The 19,045-nt window shown below is 47.4% G+C and overlaps 1 pseudogene; it reads left to right on the plus strand.

The window, feature by feature from the left end:
* Positions 1–705: 705 nt before the first annotated feature.
* Positions 706–17,447, plus strand: LOC147000478 (serine protease 41-like; annotated as a pseudogene).
* Positions 17,448–19,045: the final 1,598 nt, after the last annotated feature.

A 19,045-nucleotide genomic window follows, 5' to 3' on the forward strand; every position in this document is an offset into this window, starting at 1 on the left:
CCACAGCCCTCAACTTTCATTGATGCAGAATCATTGTATAGTATGCCTGGCACATGCATCGACCCCAATGGCACCCTCGAGAGCCTTCATGTCCATAGCTGTCCACCAGAGGGCAGCCATGGGCCTAGCTCTAGGCAGAAGGGCATGCCAGCATTGGGCTGGAGCAGGAGGCATGTGGGCATCCTTTCAGACTCCTGTGGTATTTGTCTTCGCTAGAAGCTGCTCTTCTGTCGGCTGCCCTTCACTCAGTCTCTAGGCAACTCCTTTCAAAAAGGATTGTTCCCACAAAGGCTCACTGGCCTTCAAACACCCAGATGCCCTCACTGAAATGGAAACTGTACACAGTAATTACTTTGCCAGCTGCAATGTTGCTTTATGCTTCAATCCCAGACCCCATCTTATCCAATATTAAAGTCTCCACATTCATTTCCATCCTGTGTGCAATGTGTTCACCAATATATTTGTAATTTAAAATAAAGAAAGCAGCCGGGCGTGGTGGCACACGCCTTTAATCCCAGCACTCGGGAGGCAGAGGCAGGTGGATTTCTGAGTTCGAGGTCAGCCTGGTCTACAAAGTGAGTTCCAGGACAGCCAGGGCTATACAGAGAAACCCTGTTTCAAAAAACAAAAACAATAAAAACAAAAAAAATAAATAAAATAAAGAAAGCAAAGGCTTAGGCTATGGTTGCTAGAGTACCCGCCTGCATGCACAAAGCTCGCGTTTGATCCCCAGTGCCTGCATAAACCAGGCGAGCCGGTGTAGCACACACCTTCAGTTCCAGGGCTCAGGAGGAAGAGACAATTGAATCGAAAGTTCTGAGTCATCCTAGGCTACAATACTGAGTTTGAGCTTGTGGTGGTTTGAATGAGAATGCCCCCCACCCCCCTTAGGCTCATATATTTGAACGCTTGGTCTCCAGTTGGTGGAACTATTTGAGAAGAACTAGGAGGTGTGGCCTTGTTAGAAGAGGTGTGCCACATCACATGGGGTGGGTGCTGAAGTTGCTTTTTTTTTTTAAATTGGATATTTTCTTTTATTACATTTCAAATGTTATCCCCTTTCCCGGTTCCCCCTACCCAAAACTCCCTATCCCATTCTCCCTCCCACTGCTTCTATGAGAGTGTTCCTCCACCCACCCACCCACTCCCACCTCCCTACCCTCAATTCCCCTACACTGGGGCATCTATCAAGCTTTCATAGGACCAAGGACCTCCCCTCCCATTGACACATGCCAAGGCCATCCTCTGCAACGGATGCAGCTGGAGCCATGTGTACTCCTTTGTTGATGGCTTAGTCTCTGGGAGTTCTGGGGGACTGGTTGGTTGATATTGTTGTTCTTCCTGTGGGGTTGCAAGCCCCTTCAACTCCTTCAGTCCTTTCTCTAACTCCTCTATTGGGGACCCTGCGCTCAGTTCAATGGTTGGCTGTGAGCATCCACTTCTGTATTTGTAAGGCTCTGGCAGGGCCTCTCAGGAGACAGCCATATCAGGCTCCTTTCAGCATGTACTTCTTGGCATCCACAATAGTGTCTAGGTTTGGTAACTGTATATGGGATGAATCCCCAGATGGGACAGTCCCTGGATGGCCTTTCCTTCAGTCTCTGCGGATGTTGAGGTCTCAATAGTCCACACCAGGCCAATGTCTCTCAGCCTGCTGCCTGTGCATCAGGATATAAAGCTCTCAGCTACTGTCTAGAACCATGCCTGCCTATCTGCCATCATAATGAGCATGGGCTAATCCTCTGAAACTATAAGTTAGCCCCCAGTTAAATGCTTTCTGTACTGGCTAGCTAGGCACGATGGCATGGTCTTATAGTCTGCTAGGGAAGCAAAGACAAATTACTGGAGGTTGCTGGCCAGTCAAGTCTCATCAGCAAGCCCCAGGATCCACAAGAGTCTGTCTCAAAATAAACAAACCGAGGTAGAGAGCCGGAGAAACGCTCTGCTTAAGAGCACTAGGTGCTATTGTAAAGGAACAGGCTTGAATTCCTAAAACAGGGCTTCTCACAATCATCTGTAACCTTAGTTCTGGGGATATGATGCCCTCTTCTGGCCTCTGTGGGTACTGCATGCATGTGGTGCACTTAGATACATGCAGGCAAAACTCTCAAACATATAAAATAGAAATAAATCTTTAAGAAAGGAAGGAAAGAAGGAAGGAAGGGTGATAAATAAAGTAGACAATGCGTGTGTGTGTGCATGCGCGCGCGCACACACACACACACACAGGAGGGAAGTGCTCAAAGAACTGCAAAATAAGATTCCTAAAGGCCCTCCCTTGGGTTATAAAAGCAGTTAATGAACTCTGAGAGGACAGAGTGCATTGCTGGCAGAGCTGCCTGTACTTTGAATCATTCTCATCTAGTGTGTACTTCCGGTGATGCAGCTTCCTTGAGTGACCCATGTTCTAATCAGTAGCCCCAATATCAACCCACTTGTTCACTGGGCTACACGTGGGCTGAACCTCTTCTATGTCTGTCATTGGTGTCCTGTCTGGATGAATAGGCTGGTCTGTTATTATCTTTCCCAGGAAAAGTCATACAATACTCCCTAGGAAAGGGGAGGAAAGAAAGGGAAGGAGAGGGGAGGAGACTAGAGAGGAGGGGAGGAGGGACGAGGTGGCAGGGAAAGTGGGGATTAGGAAAAAGCAGTTGTGTTGGAGAATTCCTCCAAGATCAGAGCCAGTGCCTATCCTGCTAATCTCTGGTCCTTAGGTCTCACACCCATCCACAAGCGTTTCTGTGTTTCCAGGTACCTGGTTCCCTGCTGGGTGCAGTGCTGGTAAATATTCCTGGGCCTCTGGAGGGTTTTACCAGGATGGCAGGGAGCCCTAGACCCCTCCTTCCCAGGCATGTCCACCTTGTTCCTTATTTCCATGAGTGTTGCTCTGGGAATAGCCAACACGTTATGCTTCTCCCTCGTCAGACCTCACAACCTAGGATACCTCCCTGACACAGACACCTGGCCTGTACAGGCCTTCAACCCACTCTGCTTTGTAACAGGATGGGGGGTCCTAGAGCCTGGCTTGCTGTTCGGATTTTTCAAACCCTTTATTTTAGTTTAACAATTTTTTTTCTTAAAATGTATTGATTTTTTGTGCATGAGTGTTTTGCTTGCATGTCTGTATGAGCACTGCTTGTGTGCCTGATACCTCCAGAAGAGGGTGCCAGATCCTCTGGAACTAGAGGTACAGATGGTTTTAAGTTATAATGTGGATACTGAGAATTAAACTCTGGTCCTCCACAAGAATAGCAAGTCCTCTTAGCCACTGAGCCATCTCTGTCACCCAAATAACACTGTCATGGAAAAAACTGTGTGTGTGAACGCATGTGTATATATTTGAGTGTGTTGTGCATTTATATGTATGGGTGAGAGAGCACATGTGAGTACACATATGTGTGGAGACTAGAGGTTGGCACTGGGTGTCTCCCTCGATTGCTCTCCACCTTCTTTTCTGAGAAAAGAGCTCACTGACTTAGCTAAACTACCTGATCAGTGAGACCCAGGGATGCTCATGTCTATGCCTCTAGCCCTGGGATTACAGACATAGGCCATTGTACCAGCTTCTTACGTGGGTTCTGGAGAGCTGTATTAATCAGGGTTCTCTGAAGAAACAGAACTGGTGTGTGTGTGTGTGTGTGTGTGTGTGTGGTGAGAGCGCACTCATGTGTGTTAAAAGAAGATTACAAGCTGTGGTCTGACTAGTCCAATAATTATTGTCTCTCAAAAGGAAGACCAAGAATCCAGCAGTTATTTGGTCCATGAAGATGGATGTCTCAACTGGTCTTTAGTCAGTTAGCGTCCTGAAGAAGCAGGTATTAATATCAGCAAAGGAACACAACAGCATCGGGATAGATGAACTTGCCACAGAGGACAAGCAGGCAAAAGCAAGAGCTTTCTTCTTTCACATCCTTTTAAAAGGACCTCAAATCCCCCACAGGTGTGCCCAACTGTTTGGATTTATTGACTCTAAATCTCATCACGTTGACAACCAAGATTAGCCGTCACTGTATTGACTGAGCCATCATCTGCCCAGGTCTTATTGTGGAAAGCACTTTTTACATTATTACTGTAGCAATAGAAAGAGACCCCAGCCCTGACTCCAGACTTGAAAAATGCTGCAAATGCGGAGCTAATGTTCCACAGTCTCCTTTTGCTCCAATATCTCAGCTCCACAGTCCTCACCTCTGCTTCTCTTAAGCCTTTCTCCGCTAGCTAGGTCTGCTTTACCATTCATCTCTTCTGCTGAAGTGCTTTAGCCAGAAGTTACAGCTCACATTTCTAGTCACATCCTTAGGGTCTCATCACTATTGTCTGATGTGTACAGTCTTTCTAAGGGAAGCCAAGCAGGGATGGTGTTTAATCCCAGCACTCAAGAGGCAGAGGCAGGTGGATCTCTGAGTTGGAGGCCAGCCTGGTCTATAGAAAGAGTTTCAATAAAGCCTGGACTACAGAAAAACCAAAATTAAAAAAAAAATCCCGCCGGGCGTGGTGGTGCACGCCTTTAATCCCAGCACTCAGGAGGCAGAGGCAGAGGCAGGCCGATTTCTGAGTTCGAGTCCAGGCTGGTCTACAAAGTGAGTTCCAGGACAGCCAGGGCTATACAGAGAAACCCTGTCTCAAAAAACCAAAAAAAAAAAAAAAAAAAAAAAAAAATCCCTTTTTTAAGAGAAATTTAGGAGACCCACCCCCAAAGAGTGCTGTTCATGTTTTAGCTCAATTTTCTTCATTCTTTTTCTTTTCTTTTTGCAATACTGGGGGTTGAAGCCTTGTTTATGCTAGGCACATCTTCTACAGCTAATCTATCCCTAGATCTTTGGGTTGCTGTCCTAGTTTCTTTATGTTGCTGTGTGTTGGGAACATAAGCGTCCTTGTGCTCACCAATAAGTACTAGAAAAATCAGGAATGTTAAACACATAGAATTGCCTCTTCAACAGAAGAGAATGTCTTAGTTAAGGTTTCATTGCTGTGAAGAGACGCCATGACCACAGCAACTCTTATAAAGGATATTTATTTGGGGCTAGTGTACAGTTTCAGAAGTTTAATCTATTATCATCATAGTGGGAATCATGGTTCCATACAGGCAGACATGGTACTGGAGGAGGATCTGAGAGTTCTGCATCTTGGTCCTCAGCAACAGGAGCTATGCCACACTGGGCATAGCTTCAGCATAAGAGACCTCAAAGCCCACCCCCACAGTGACACACTTCCTCCAACAAGACCACACCTGTTCCAACAAGGCCACACCCACTAATAGTGCCACTCCCTATGGGCCAAAAATTCAAACACATGAGTATATATGGGGTCATATTTAATTAAACCACTACAGAGATAAATAGTCTCATTTCAATGGAGGTGACCTGTAGGCTTAGATTTTTCCCAAAACCTACTTTAATAAGGGTTCTTAAGCACATCAACCTCTCACCAGAGGTAGGAGCAAAGACATGTTAATAAGAAATGGGAGTTGTGGACATGTTCAGAAATAGTTCTTTGGGGCTATTCCAATCCTTGTTGTCAGCAGTCCAGTCCAATAGTGAACACCAAATACAAATCAATAGTAGCCGCTCAATCCAGCAGAACTTGAGAGGCTCTGCCAAATCGGCACCAAGGCAAGAAGCAGCCAGAATGCCACCAGAAATTCTTTGGTGAGTTTATCTCTGCACAGTCATGACAAGCAAAGATCTGAAGACCAGCAAGTGTTGCAAGGCATACCAATGCAAGAGTGTCACTCACAGTCTGTTGGGTTCTACTTAGACTCTTTCCAAACATCACACATCCTTTCAAGTGTCTGCTTCAGCAAAACATCATCTCATAAGACAACTTCCAGAAAAGCATCACATGACACAACTGAGTCTCCAAAGAAATCAGAAATTTCCACTTCAGTGGCCCATAGCCTAGATGACCCCGGTGGTATCTATAGGGCTAGGCCATACATGGGTCCCCCAGGCTCTCACAAGCAGGACTGGAGATAGTTAATAGCCTAGGTGACCTGTGTGCCCTCTGTATGATCCAGACCACACCAGAGCCTCCCCAAGCCCTTAAGGTAACACATGTAGCCTATCTCTAGAGCCCATCTTCATGGAAGAAATATCATACTTTGAGAAGAGTTTCAATGTAATTATACCTCACTCTGCACACAGAATTGCACTATATCAGGAAACTTCTATCCAAACTGTACTGTACTTAAATATGCCTGCAATAAACTGCCCGATGTTAGACTCTAAAAGTTTGCACCAACGCTGGCTACAAGTCCAAGTCCTGTGGAGCTGAGCTCCTTCCTGTCACTTGCGGTTGTTACTCTGCTGGCCCTGGTGTCTGCAGAGCGCCCCGCAGCTGTGAGCTAAAAAAAAAAAAAAAAGGAGAGCCTGAAGGATGGCAAGAGAGTAGTGACAACACTTCCCACCAGGCAAAGGACCTAACTCAATCCCTGAAACCCACAGGCAGTAGAGAATCATCGTGTAGATGTTGTCCTCTGAGCTCAGCACTAGTGCTGTGGTACGTAAGCACCGACACAAACACACACACACACACTCACTCACACACTCACATACATACATAAATGTAGTTGTTTAGGAGCTAGAGAGATGGCTCAGCAGTAAAATTGCTTGCTGGTCTTTCAAAGGATCAGAATATGGTTTCTGGAAGCCACATCAGACAGCTCAACTAATTATGACTTTTATTTCCAGGGAATGCAAAAACCTCTTCTGGTCTTCTCCAGCACACACACACACACACACACACATCAAGTAAATCGTTTTTGTTTTGTTTTGTTTTGTTTTTTAGAAGCCAGACAGAAAGACAGATGTGATGGCATACGCCTTTAATCTCAACACTCAGTGGGCAGAGGTAGACAGATTTCTGTGAGGGCTACAGATTGAGTTTCAGGACAGCCAGGGCTGTTACACAGAGAAACCCTGACTCGAAAAGAAAGGAGGAGGAGGAAGAGGAGGAGGGAGAGGGGGAGGGGGAGGGGAGGGGGAGGGGAGGGGGAGGGGAGGGGGCGGGGAGGGGGGAGGGAGAGGAGGGAGAGGAGGAAGAGGAAGAAGCCACCAATGCCAGACACAATGGTGCATACCTTTAATCCCAGCACTTAGGAAGCAGAGGTAGGCTGTGAGTTCAAGGCCAGCTTGGTCTATAAATCGAGTTCCAGGACAGAGTACACAGAGAAGCCTTGCCTCACGAGAGCAAAATAAATACATAATATTTTAAACTTACTTTATTTTCTATGTACGAGTATTTTGTTTGGATTCATGTCTGTGCAGCACCTGTGTGCTTGGTGCCTGCAGAGGTCAGAAGAGAGCACCAGATCCCTAGAAGTGGAGTTAAGGACAGTCGTGAGCTGCCTTATGAGTACAGGGAACTGAACTTAGGTCCTCTGCAAGAAGAGCAAGTGCTCTTAACCCCTGGGCCTTCTCTCTAAAATAACTCTTTAGAAAAATTAATTAGGGGGCTGGAGAGATGGCTCAGTAGTTAAGAGCACTGATGGCTCTTTCAAGAGGTTCTGAGTTCAAATCCCAGCAACCACATCATGGCTCACAACCGTCTGTAATAGGATCTGATGCCCTAATCTGGTGTGTCTGAAGACAGTGACAGTTTATTCCTGTACTTAAAAAATAAATAAATCTTAAAATAAACAAACAAATAATAAACAAACAAACAAATAAATAAGGCCATGCATGGTGGTACACACTTTTGTTTGTTTTATTTTGTTTTTCAAGACAGGGTTTCTCTATGTAGCCCTGGCTGTCCTGGAACTCACTTTGTAGACCAGGCTGGCCTCGAACTCAGAAATCCGCCTGCCTCTGCCTCCCGAGTGCTGGGATTAAGGCGTGTGCCACCACGCCCGGCATGTGGTGCTGCACACTTTTAAGCCCAGAGGTAGGTGGATCTTTATATTTAAGGCCAGCCCGATCTACATAATGAATTCTGGGGCTGTGTAGAAAGAGAGGGTCTATCTCAAAAATAAATTAAATAAATAAATAAATAAATAATATATAAATAAATAAATACATATATACATACATACAAACTAGGGCAGGAAGGTTTATTTTGGCTCTCGTAGCCCCAGGCTACAGCACATCATCACTACGGGGAAACCACCGGGGCAGGAGCTCAATGGCTGCTACGCTGCATCCCCTGTGAAGACACTGAGAATAGTCAGCACTGTGCTCAGCCCCTCTCTCCTTCACACTTAGCTCAGCATCCAGCCCCTGAGGTAGTGCTGCACACACTTAGGGTAGGTGTTCTGGTTAGTTCTGTCAACTTGACATGCTAAGTCACCTGGAAGGAGAAACCTCGCCTCTATTGAGGTCTGTGGGCATAACTGTTGGGCTTTTTCTTGAGTGTTACTAAGGAAGGGCCAGCCCGTGGTGGGCAGTGTCACCCCTGGGTAGGTGATCCTGGAGTGTTTAAGAAAGCGGGCTGAACAAGCCCGGGTGAGCAAACCAGCAAGCAGTCCTCTTTCAGGTCTTTGTTTCAGTTCCTGCCTCCAGATTTCTGCCCTGGCTTCTTATTTATTTATTTATTTATTTATTTATTTATTTATTTATTTATTATATGTAAGTACACTGAAGCTGTCATCAGACACTCCAGAAGAGCAAGTCAGATCTCATTAAGGATGGTTTTGAGCCACCATGTGGTTGCTGGGATTTGAACTCAGGACCTTCGGGAGAGCAGTCAGTGCTCTTAACTGCTGAGCCATCTCTCTAGCCCAGCCCTGGCTTCTTTTGATGGTGAACTGTAACCTGTAAGCCAAATAACCCTCCCCACGCTCCTGGGACTAGGAGCCAAAAGAAACCCTTCCTTCCCTTAGTCATTCAGTTAGTTTTGAGGGAGAGTCTCTCTACACAGCCCCAGAACTTATTATGTAGCCCAGGCTGGCCATGAAGTCACAAAGACCCACCAGGTTACTTTTGGTCATGATTTATCACAGCAAGAGAGCAAACTATGACAATATGACTTCTCAGTTCAGTTAGTCTAAGAACATCCTCACAGGCCTGCATGCGGGCCAAGCTGATAGAGAGAATGTCCCTCACTGAGACTCCCTTCCCACGAGACTTGTGATTCCAGATTCTGCCAAGCTAAGGGCTGAAATTAGCTATCACAGTTATACAATGATAGGGGCCAAAACCAGGACCCTGGTGCAGTTAAGCAAACATCTTACCACTGAGCCTTCTCAATAGGTCCTTCTGGTGCACGTGGCCAGGTTGCTGCTCAGTGCTGGGCTAACTTCCTGTGAGTCACAGGTCCTTACTGAGAGAACTAAGCGTTGTCCGTTAGTCTGGGATGGTGAGGTAATCTAGAAGCATATGTCTGATTTTGATAGGTGTCCTTTACTGTATAAACTTTGACCATGAACATATTACATTCTCTGAGTTCTGTGAGAACTTCTAATCAGTCATGGAGGCAGAGGGTTTTGGTATAGATGCCCAACTGGCTGTGAATTCAAAGCTAATAACTGATGAGCCAGTATGGTTATATAGGCCCTGACATGTTCCTGTACAAAGGGTAAGAGTGTCTAGTGATCCCCATATAGTGTGTAGGGCTCATTGCAATGGTAGCAGGTAGAGTATAGGGCTCTAAGCTCTGTCTGTCCTCAAATAGGGCCAGCCTTTGTTCAGTGCATCCAGCAAAAGGCTATCACACATAACACAAGGCACCATACCCTAAGGCCTGTTCATGAGCTTTTCCTAGGAGTGTGGGCTGAGGGCCAGTGCCTTGGTCCTACAGAAAGCTGTCAGTACACAAGAGAGAAGACATCCAGATCCTGGGCTCTGACAAGAAAAAGATGGCTGTGGTTCATCGACTGACCTGTCTGTAGTCAAGCTGGGAAAAGGTGGCCGAGCAAAGCTCCTACTCTGTGACTTGTCCCCTAGTGTGCGCCATTGAGCCTGTAGTGGCAGGACGTTAAAGCTGGGCACCCGGCTTCAGAGAGGCCGCCATGGGTATAACAGGGCCCAGTGCTACTGCTGCTGCTGCTGCTGCTGCTGCTGCTGCTGCTGCTGGTGTGCGTGATGCTGGGGAAGCCTGGTGATCTAAGGAGATTCATCCACCAGACTTGGGGTCATGGGGGAGTATGGGAAACTCTGAGGCCCACACGAGGCTCACCTTCTTTTTTTTTTTTTTTTTGGTTTTTTCGAGACAGGGTTTCTCCGTGTAGCCCTGGCTGTCCTGGCACTCACTTTGTAGACCAGGCTGGCCTCGAACTCAGAAATCCGCCTGCCTCTGCCTCCCAAGTGCTGGAATTAAAGGCATGTGCCACCACGCCAGGCTGAGGCTCACCTTCTTATCTCCACCCAGGGTCACGTGAAGAAAGCCAGGCGGCAGGTGAGGAACCGTGGTCCCTGTGAAAAACACCTACCGAGGCCAGGCATAAAGAGGTCACCTCATCTTTTCCACTCCTCCCCCCACAGGTCTCAAGACCACAGACTTCAAAATCAAGCTTCTCTCAAGTGATTGATGGGCTCTGTGGAGGGCTGGGTGTCTGTGAACCACGTGGGAAGGGTTTCTGCGCCATCTCCTGCCTCTTCAACAAAATCCCAGGATACTGGAGGAAAAAGGGGGAGGGGGGAAGGTTGCGTGGTTCTCCCCAGCTCCTCCCATACACGTGTACCTAGGGACGCTATGGGCCTTCCTAGGCTGCTCAGCCATGTGTCTTATTTGTCTGTCCCAGTGCTGTGTGGCCGCCGGAATAACACTTGGTCCCGGATAGTGGGCGGGATAGAATCCATGCAAGGGCGCTGGCCGTGGCAGGCCAGCCTTTGCTTGAAGAAGTCCCACCGCTGCGGAGGGAGCCTTCTTAGCCACCGCTGGGTGCTCACTGCTGCACACTGCTTTAGAAAGTGAGTGCGGGGGCTGGTGAGATGGCTCAGTGGGTAAGAGCACCCGACTGCTCTTCCGAAGGTCCGGAGTTCAAATCCCAGCAACCACATGGTGGCTCACAACCATCCAAAACAAGATCTGACTCCCTCTTCTGGTGTGTCTGAAGACAACTACAGTGAACTTACATATAATCAATAAATAAATCTTTAAAAAAAAAAAGAAAGAAAGAAAGTGAGTGTGAAATGGTAGGGAGCCAGGTCGGGCAGCCTCCTAAGCCTCCTAATATCCTGGGCTCCCAGCGCTGCTTACAATTCAATAACCTTACCGTTGGCCCTGCAGGGGGCGCCACTCTAATTCTTCCAGGATGTTTTTGGTTTTGTTTTGGTTTTTTTTGTTTGTTTGTTTTTTCGAGACAGCTTCCAGGATGTTTTATTCAAACATTCCCACGCGGTTTGGGGGTCTATTCATCTATGCTCACGCCCCCTACCAAATCGAATTAGGAAGGTGCAGGTCTCATCCCACCTTCCCTTGGAGGAAGATGAGGCAGATCTTAGGCCCACACCAAGGTTGGTTGGTTGGTTTTGAGGTGCCTTGGACTTTTTTTTTTTTTTTAGATTTATTTATTTATTATATGTAAGTATACTATAGCTGTCTTCAGACACTCCAGAAGAGAGAGTCAGATCTCATTAAGGATGGTTGTGAGCCACCATGTGGTTGCTGGGATTTGAACTCCGGACCTTCGGAAGAGCAGTCGGGTGCTCTTACCCACTGAGCCATCTCACCAGCCCGAACTTTTTACTTAACAGAAGATGACTTTGAACTTCTGATCCTCTGGCCTCTACCTCCTGGCATGCTATACAATTCTGGGGCGGGGGATGGGGGGGGTGGGGAGGGGGGGCGGTCAAACCCAGGGATTCACTTATGATAAGCAAACTCTGTCAATTGAGTTACATCCCCAGCCCCATACCAGATATGTATTCTATTCAGAGAGGCACTTAAGAAGTGACCAGACCAGCCAGGCGGTGGTGGCTCACGCCTTTAATCCCAGCACTTAGGAGGCAGAGGCAGGCGGATTTCTGAGTTCGAGGCCAGCCTGGTCTACAGAGTGAGTTCCAGGACAGCCAGGGCTACACAGAGAAACCCTGTCTCAAAAAAAAAAAAAAAAAAAAAAAAGTGTCCAGACCATTGGGGACTGTGGTCTTCCTGTTTCTCTCCTCAGAGTCCCAGGAGAAGGGAATCTGGTTATGTCTAGGCTCTGTTTCTACAAGGGGGTCTCAGCAAGTAAATAGTACCGGAGCCATGGTGTCACCTCACACAGAGATCCAGTGGGCTCAGATGGCTAGCAGTCCTCCTGAAGGTCCTGATCACTTTCATCTTCCCTGCTAGGTACCTTGATCCAGAAAAGTGGACCGTCCAGCTTGAGCAGCTTACATCCAAGCCGTCTTACTGGAACAGGAAGGCCTATTCTGGACGGTACAGGGTAAAAGCACAACATCGTAAACTCTGAAGACAAGCTGAAGTCCCATGACCTTGCCCTGCTGAGGCTGGCCTCCTCCGTCACCTACAACAAGGACATCCAGCCTGTCTGTGTGCAGCCTTCCGCCTTTATGTCCCAGCACCAGCCCAGGTGCTGGGTGACCGGCTGGGGAGTCCTTCAGGAGGATTTGAGTGAGATTAGCAACACAGGGTGGGCATGTGGGTGTGCTATCTGTACCCTGTTTCAGCCACAGCAGGCCCCGAAGCCCTTCTCTAGCTCTGGAGCTCCAAGAGCCTCCTGCCTTCCTGCTCAGGCCCCAGCCCCATTGCTTCCCACCTGCATGGAGCTGCCTTCTGTTCTGGAGCAGGGGTGGGCCAATGGCCAGAGACGCAGGGAGGGACTCAGCCAGGCTTGCATTCCTCAGTCGGAATGGGTGCTTAAGGCCTTTGAGGACAGTCTCCTTGACACTGACTTAATTTACAAGCCCTAAAGTATGAACATGAGCAGTGTTGAAATCACACATTTTAACACCAGTGAAACTGTCACCATTATCATGCCTCTAAGTCCTCACTAGGTGACACTTTAGCCTTCAAGATCAGGCATGTTCAGAGTGGTGAGGCCATAGGCTGTCACCTCTGTCTAAGTGCAACATTTTCATCATTTCAAAAAGAAAACCTGCCAGCCTAGTCTACAGAGCAAGTTCCAGGATTACAGAAATAAAAACCCTGTCTTGGAAAACAAAAAGCAAAAACCTCAGTGGACATTGTGGTATAAGCCCAGCCCTTGGGAAGGGAAGCCAGGAAGGTCAGGAGTTCATGTCTATCCTACGCTCAATATCCTGGACTCCATAGCAAGTTTGAGACCAGCCTGGGCTGTCTAAAACAAACAAACAAATAAACAAAACAAAACAAAACAAGAAAACTTCATACCCCTCCACCATTTCTCTCAATCTCCTCATGTCCCTAGAACCTGTAGCCCTTGGCAGCCCAGACCTGCTTTCGGGCTCTTAGCTACCTCTGGAAACACTACACAAGTAGTCAGAGAAAAATGGTCCGGATTCTTAAATGTAATGTACTGTCCTCAACGTTGCCCCTTGTGGCAGTAGTAGGAACTGCTTCTCTCTAAGTTGTAATTCACATACCATTAAGGAACCGTACAAAGAGTGTGCTCCAACCCCATTTAGTGTGTTCACAATACTGTTCAACTAAGGACCTTCATTCCCACCCGGCCTTTACTCCTCATGAGTCCCTCCCTACAGCCCCTGATAACCACAACCCGACTTTCTGAGCACGGAACCATTGTTTTCTGCCCATAAGCGAAATACAGTTTGTGGTCCTATGGGTCTGGCTTCGTTCACATACCAGCCCAACTTAAAGATTCATCCTTTCCCCTTTCCAGTTTGGATGCCTTTAATTCTTCCTCTGAAAAGGAATATTCATTACTCTGAGTGCACGCGTGTTGTGTATTTGGTATGTGTTGTATGGCATGTGTGTTGTGTGTATATGTGTTTTATGTGTGTATGTATTATGTGTGTGCATTTGTGCTATATGTGTTATGTGTATATATGTGGTGTGTGTATGTGTGTGTGTGTGAAAGAGAGAGAGAGAGAGAACAATTTACAAAAGGAGTTGGTTCTCTTCTTCCATTATGTGGCCTGGGAGTTGAACTTAGGCCATCAGGCTGTGCCTCTGACCACTGAGCTGTCTCACCAGTCCTTATTTCTCTTTCTCACCTAATTTCTCTGCCTAGATCTTCCAGGATATCATGCACAAAAAGGAGAGATGCCCACCTCATTATTACTCTGGAGCAAAAGCTTTTTTTTTTCCACCATTGAGCACAATGTAGCTTTGTGGAGGTAGTTGCCTTCGGATCCTAGATGGCTTAGTGCTTTTATGAAAGAGCAGGGAATTTTTGGGTTTTGGAGGTGGGAGGGATTATGTGCATCTTCATGTATATGTGCACGTCCAGGCCCGTGAGATTACAAGCGTGTGTGCGTGCGCATGTGTAGAGAGGTCAGAGGTCAACCTTGTGCATCTTCCTCAAACGTTCTTCATCTCAGTTTTCATGCATGTATAAATAAATTATGCACATATAAAATATGCATATATAAAAACACATATAGTTTTAAATTTTACTTATTTGGGGGAGGAGTGCAGTCATATGACAGCATGCTTGTGGGGGTTGGAGGACAAGTAGCAAGAACCAGTTCTCTCCTGTTACCATGTGGGCTCTGGAAATAGAACCCAGGTCATCAGGCTCAGCAGTAAATGCCTTTGCCAGATGAGCCATCTCAATGGCCCCACATTGGGTTTGGTTTGGTTTGGTTTTGTGTCTAAAGATATATTTATTTTATATATGCAAGTACACTGTTGCTATCTTCAGACACATCAGAAAAGGGCATCGGATCCCATTATAAATGTCTGTGAGCCACCATGTGGTTGCTGAGAATTGAACTCAGGACCTCTGGAAGAGCAATCAGGGCTCTTAACTGCTGAGCCATCCCTCCAGCCCCTGATTTTGTTTTGTTTTGCTTTGTTTTTGAGTCAGGGGCTCTCTGTACCATGAGCCCACCAACATTGGTAGGCTGCCTGCCTGTGAGCCAGACCCTCCTGTCCCCAGTTCCAGCACTGGGGTCGCAGGCCACGCCACCGTACCTGGCTATCGAATTTTGCTTTGTTATATGAAAGACTGTAACATTTGATCAAATGTTTTCTCTGCACTGATGGAGACTGTCTTTTCTCCTTCTAACATGTCTCTGCTGTGCCGATTTCCCACGCAGGGACCTCCTATACCCTTGTGGGACCCTTGTGGTTGCTCATGGATCATAGCTCTTTCCTGCGCTGACGGCCTCATTGCTGCATGCTGTGATGTCTTTGTATTTTTTTATTACTTACTAATTTCTTTTTATTATTTATTTATTGGTTGAGACAGGTTCTCTACATAGCCCTGGGTGTCCTGGAACTCACTATGTAGACCAGGCTGGCCTTAAACTCAGAGATCCCCCTGCCTCTACTTCTCTAGTACTGGGTGGGATTTAAGGCGTGCACCACCACCGGCTTTAGGATATTTATGAGTGGTCCCGAGTTTTGGGTTTCTTTTGGCTTCAGCCCTTGGGTCTCACTGGCCGAGTGTGTAAATCAGGAAGTGTTTCTCTGGCCTGTTGTTAGGGAGAGTTCAGGAAGGATCCAGGATCTTTTTTCTTTACACATTGATAGAATTTAACAGTGACACACCCAGGCACTTCTCCTTTGTTGGGATACCTTGATGGCTGATTTTATCTCTTTGTTTATTGTGGCTCTATCTTGAGTCTGTTTAACAGTGCATGAGATTCCTGGGATCTTTCTGTGTCACCTTGGCAGGCAAGCTATCTAATTTGCTGCTGTACAACTGTCATCCGGATTCCCTTCTTGTCCTTTTGTTTTTTGTCTTTGCTGCTGTTCTTATGAAGTAGAGCTGGGGCTTGTTACAATACTGTAATATACATGATAGGCATGATGGGTAGGGCTGGAGAGATTGTTAAGAGCACTGGCTGCTCTTCCAGAGGTCCTGAGTTCAAGTTGCAGCAACCTCATGGTGGCTCACAACCATCTGCAATGGGATCCGATGCCCTCTTCTGGTGTGTCTGAAGACAGTGACAGTGTAATCATAAACATAAACATGTTTATAAACATCCTATTGGCCCTGGCAATATTTCTAGAATTTCATCTTATTTTATTTTGTGTGTGTATATACCTGGGTATGTGTGTGTGTGCACATGTGTGCATATGTGTGCTCACCTGAGTGAGGGTGTGTGTGTACTCAAGTGCCTCTGTGTGTGTGTGTGTGTGTGCGTGCATGTATGTGTGCATGTGCACATCATATCAGAAGAAACACCAGACCAATGGAAATGTGAGTCTTCATGTGGGTTCTGGGGACTAAACCTGGGTCCTTTGCAAGAGCAGTACGTGCTCTTAGCAGTTTTCCAGTCCCAACCCTGGGAGCATTTTAAAGACTATGTTTTTCTTTGTAGTCTAGGCTGGCCTCAAACTCACAATCCTGTCACCTCCATGCTGAGAGTAGTTCAGGCATGCACCACCAAGCTGGTGAACTTGGGAATCTCCATCTTGGAATCCTGTGTGCCCAAACTATCTCAGCACCCCTAACCCCTCCCGCTTATGCTCCAGCAAAGGTCTCCCTCCACTGCCACACTCAGGGGCTAGCCCTTCCAGAGCAGACATAGAGGAACTGGGGGACTCAGGGAACTTCAACACTTGCCTCCACGCTGGTTCATTCTGTCATACTGGACTGTCCGTGGTGTGGGGTGATCAGCAGGGAACACCACCCTTATGTAAGAGGTGTACTCTTGCCCTTAAGAGTAGAGGAGACCTCAATACTGTGCTCTGTATCTTCCTACCCCCAGAGCCTCTGCCACCGCCCTATCACCTTGGAGAAGTACAGGTCAGCATCCTAAACAACAGCAGGTGCCAGGAACTGTTCGAGATTTTTCTCCCTACACCACTTGATCACCAAGGATGTGTTCTGTGCTGGCGCTGAGGATGAGAGCGCAGACACCTGCAATGTGAGTCTGCCTACCCCTCTGAGGAAGTCCCCCTCTCCTTCACTTCAGGCTGGAGAGCTCGCTCCAGGTCTGCCATCAGCATGCTTTAGTTTCATCTGTGAGAAATCATTTATAGCCTTTAATTACCCAGCCTATAAACCTACTTCCCAATTCCCACTCATGATAGTTATCTCCATCATCCCTGAAGCCCTCAGAGGCGGAAAACATGGCCCTACTTTCCTGATGAAGAGCCTGAGGCTCTGTGGCTGCCAGGGGAAGACCTCATGCAGCCTTCTACCCCATAGTGTTCCCTTCCCCAACCCCACCCACCAAGTTATCAGGCTCACCCTTGCTCCTCCTCAGGGTGACTCAGGAGGACCCTTGGTCTGCAACATGGATGGTCTCTGGTATCAGATCGGAATCATGAGCTGGGGAATAGGCTGTGGGCGACCCAACCTGAAGATGGGCGTGTTCGCCTTCCGTTCTTCCTGCAATTTTGTAGAATTGGCCACATGTCTGGCATTACTCCAGACTCCATGCTCCATGGCTCACCCAGCTAATCTTCACAACAACCAAGTGGTCGGCTTTGTAGATGGGAAAAGTGAGGTGTGACGGAAGTTGAGTAACTCTATCAAGGGCTCAACATTGGAGGGAGGACATGATGAGGCCAAACTTCAGAGAGCTGAGACAGTGGGATCAACTGATACTACCATCACCACCCTGCCCTCTGTTCCTTCCTCCCTCTGTCTCTGTCTCTGCCTCTGCCTCTGTCTCTGTCTCTGTCTCTGTCTCTGTCTCTGTCTCTGTCTCTGTCTCTGCCTCTGCCTCTGTCTCTGTCTCTGTCTCTGTCTCTGCCTCTGTCTCTGTCTCTGTCTCTGTCTCTGTCTCTGTCTCTGCCTCTGTCTCTGTCTCTGTCTCTGTCTCTCTCTCTTTCTCTGAGTCAGTTTGTGTGTGTACATGCGTACACGTGTTCACGTTTCTGGGCCTCAAATAAGCAATGGCTCTCAACCTCTGAGTTAACCAACACACACACAACAAATATGGGGGGTGTTTTTTTGAGACAGGGTTTCATGTATCCTAGACTGACCTCAAGCTTGCTATGTAGCCAAGGATCCTCAAGCTTGCTATGTAGCCAAGGATCATCTTGAACTCCTCCTGAGTCCGTCTCTAAAGTGCTGGAGTCCTAGGTGTGTGCCCCCACCCTCAGTTTATGTCATCCTGGGTTAAAGCATTGGGTCCTTCGCATGTGTGGAAGCACTCTGCCACCTTAGCCATGTTCTCAAGCCTTAAGTGTGGGTTCTAAGCTTGGTCTTTGGCCGTGGACAGCAGAAGCCAAGTCTGAAGCCTGGCTTCCTCCCTGTATCCAAGCACTGAACTGCAACAGAGTCCTCATCTCTGTATCTCTCTGTCTTACCTTCAGGCTGTTGTCTTGCTCACCCTTTTCTCCTTAGTCCCAGTTCTTCAATGCCAGCCCTGTACTGAGCACAGTTCTGCCCACTGGGAACTCTTAGAATGAATGCATCCTCTCCTTTATTGGCTTTTCATGACTATAACAAAATACCAGAAGCAGGTTAACTTTATAAAGAAAGGAGATCTTTTTTTGTTTTGTTTTGGTTTTTTGAGACAGGGTTTTTCTGTATAGCCCTGGCTATCCTGAAACTCACTATGTAGACCAGGCTGGCCTCGAACTCAGAAATCTGCCTGCCTCGGCCTCCTGAGTGCTTGGATTAAAGGCATGCACCATCACGCCCAGCTGAAAAGAGATCTTTTATCTCATAGTTTTTTTTATAGATCCAAAGTCGTGGCACTGGCATCAGCTCAGTTCTAGTGTTCCTTGCTCTATCTATCCTGGCCACCCCCAAATCAAAGAGTACACCATTCCCCTGATAGTGCATACTGCTGCTTGTAGCCAAGGTGTTGTGGCAATTTGAAATTGGTCACTCTTCACTCCATGCTCATACTGACCTAAAATCCAGAAGGGACTGGCCAGGTTGCGTTCCGTGTGCAGTCGGCTGCAGGCCTAGGATCTAGAGTGTGGGTCTGGAGTCTGGGTTTCCATGCGAGATCAGCTGCTGTGGCTGAGCTGGGATTACTGCGCAGAACAATAGAGCTCAGAGCCCCAGCAGCTGGTTTCACAAGGTAGCAGGATCGGATTTAGAGATGAGCTGCCAAGGATCTTCTGGAGCTTCCTGGCCTAACCGCAGCTCCCC

Source organism: Mus caroli, unplaced genomic scaffold (genome assembly GCF_978045245.1).
Source record: "Mus caroli unplaced genomic scaffold, Mus_caroli_1 scaffold_18, whole genome shotgun sequence".
Lineage (NCBI taxonomy): Eukaryota > Metazoa > Chordata > Mammalia > Rodentia > Muridae > Mus > Mus caroli.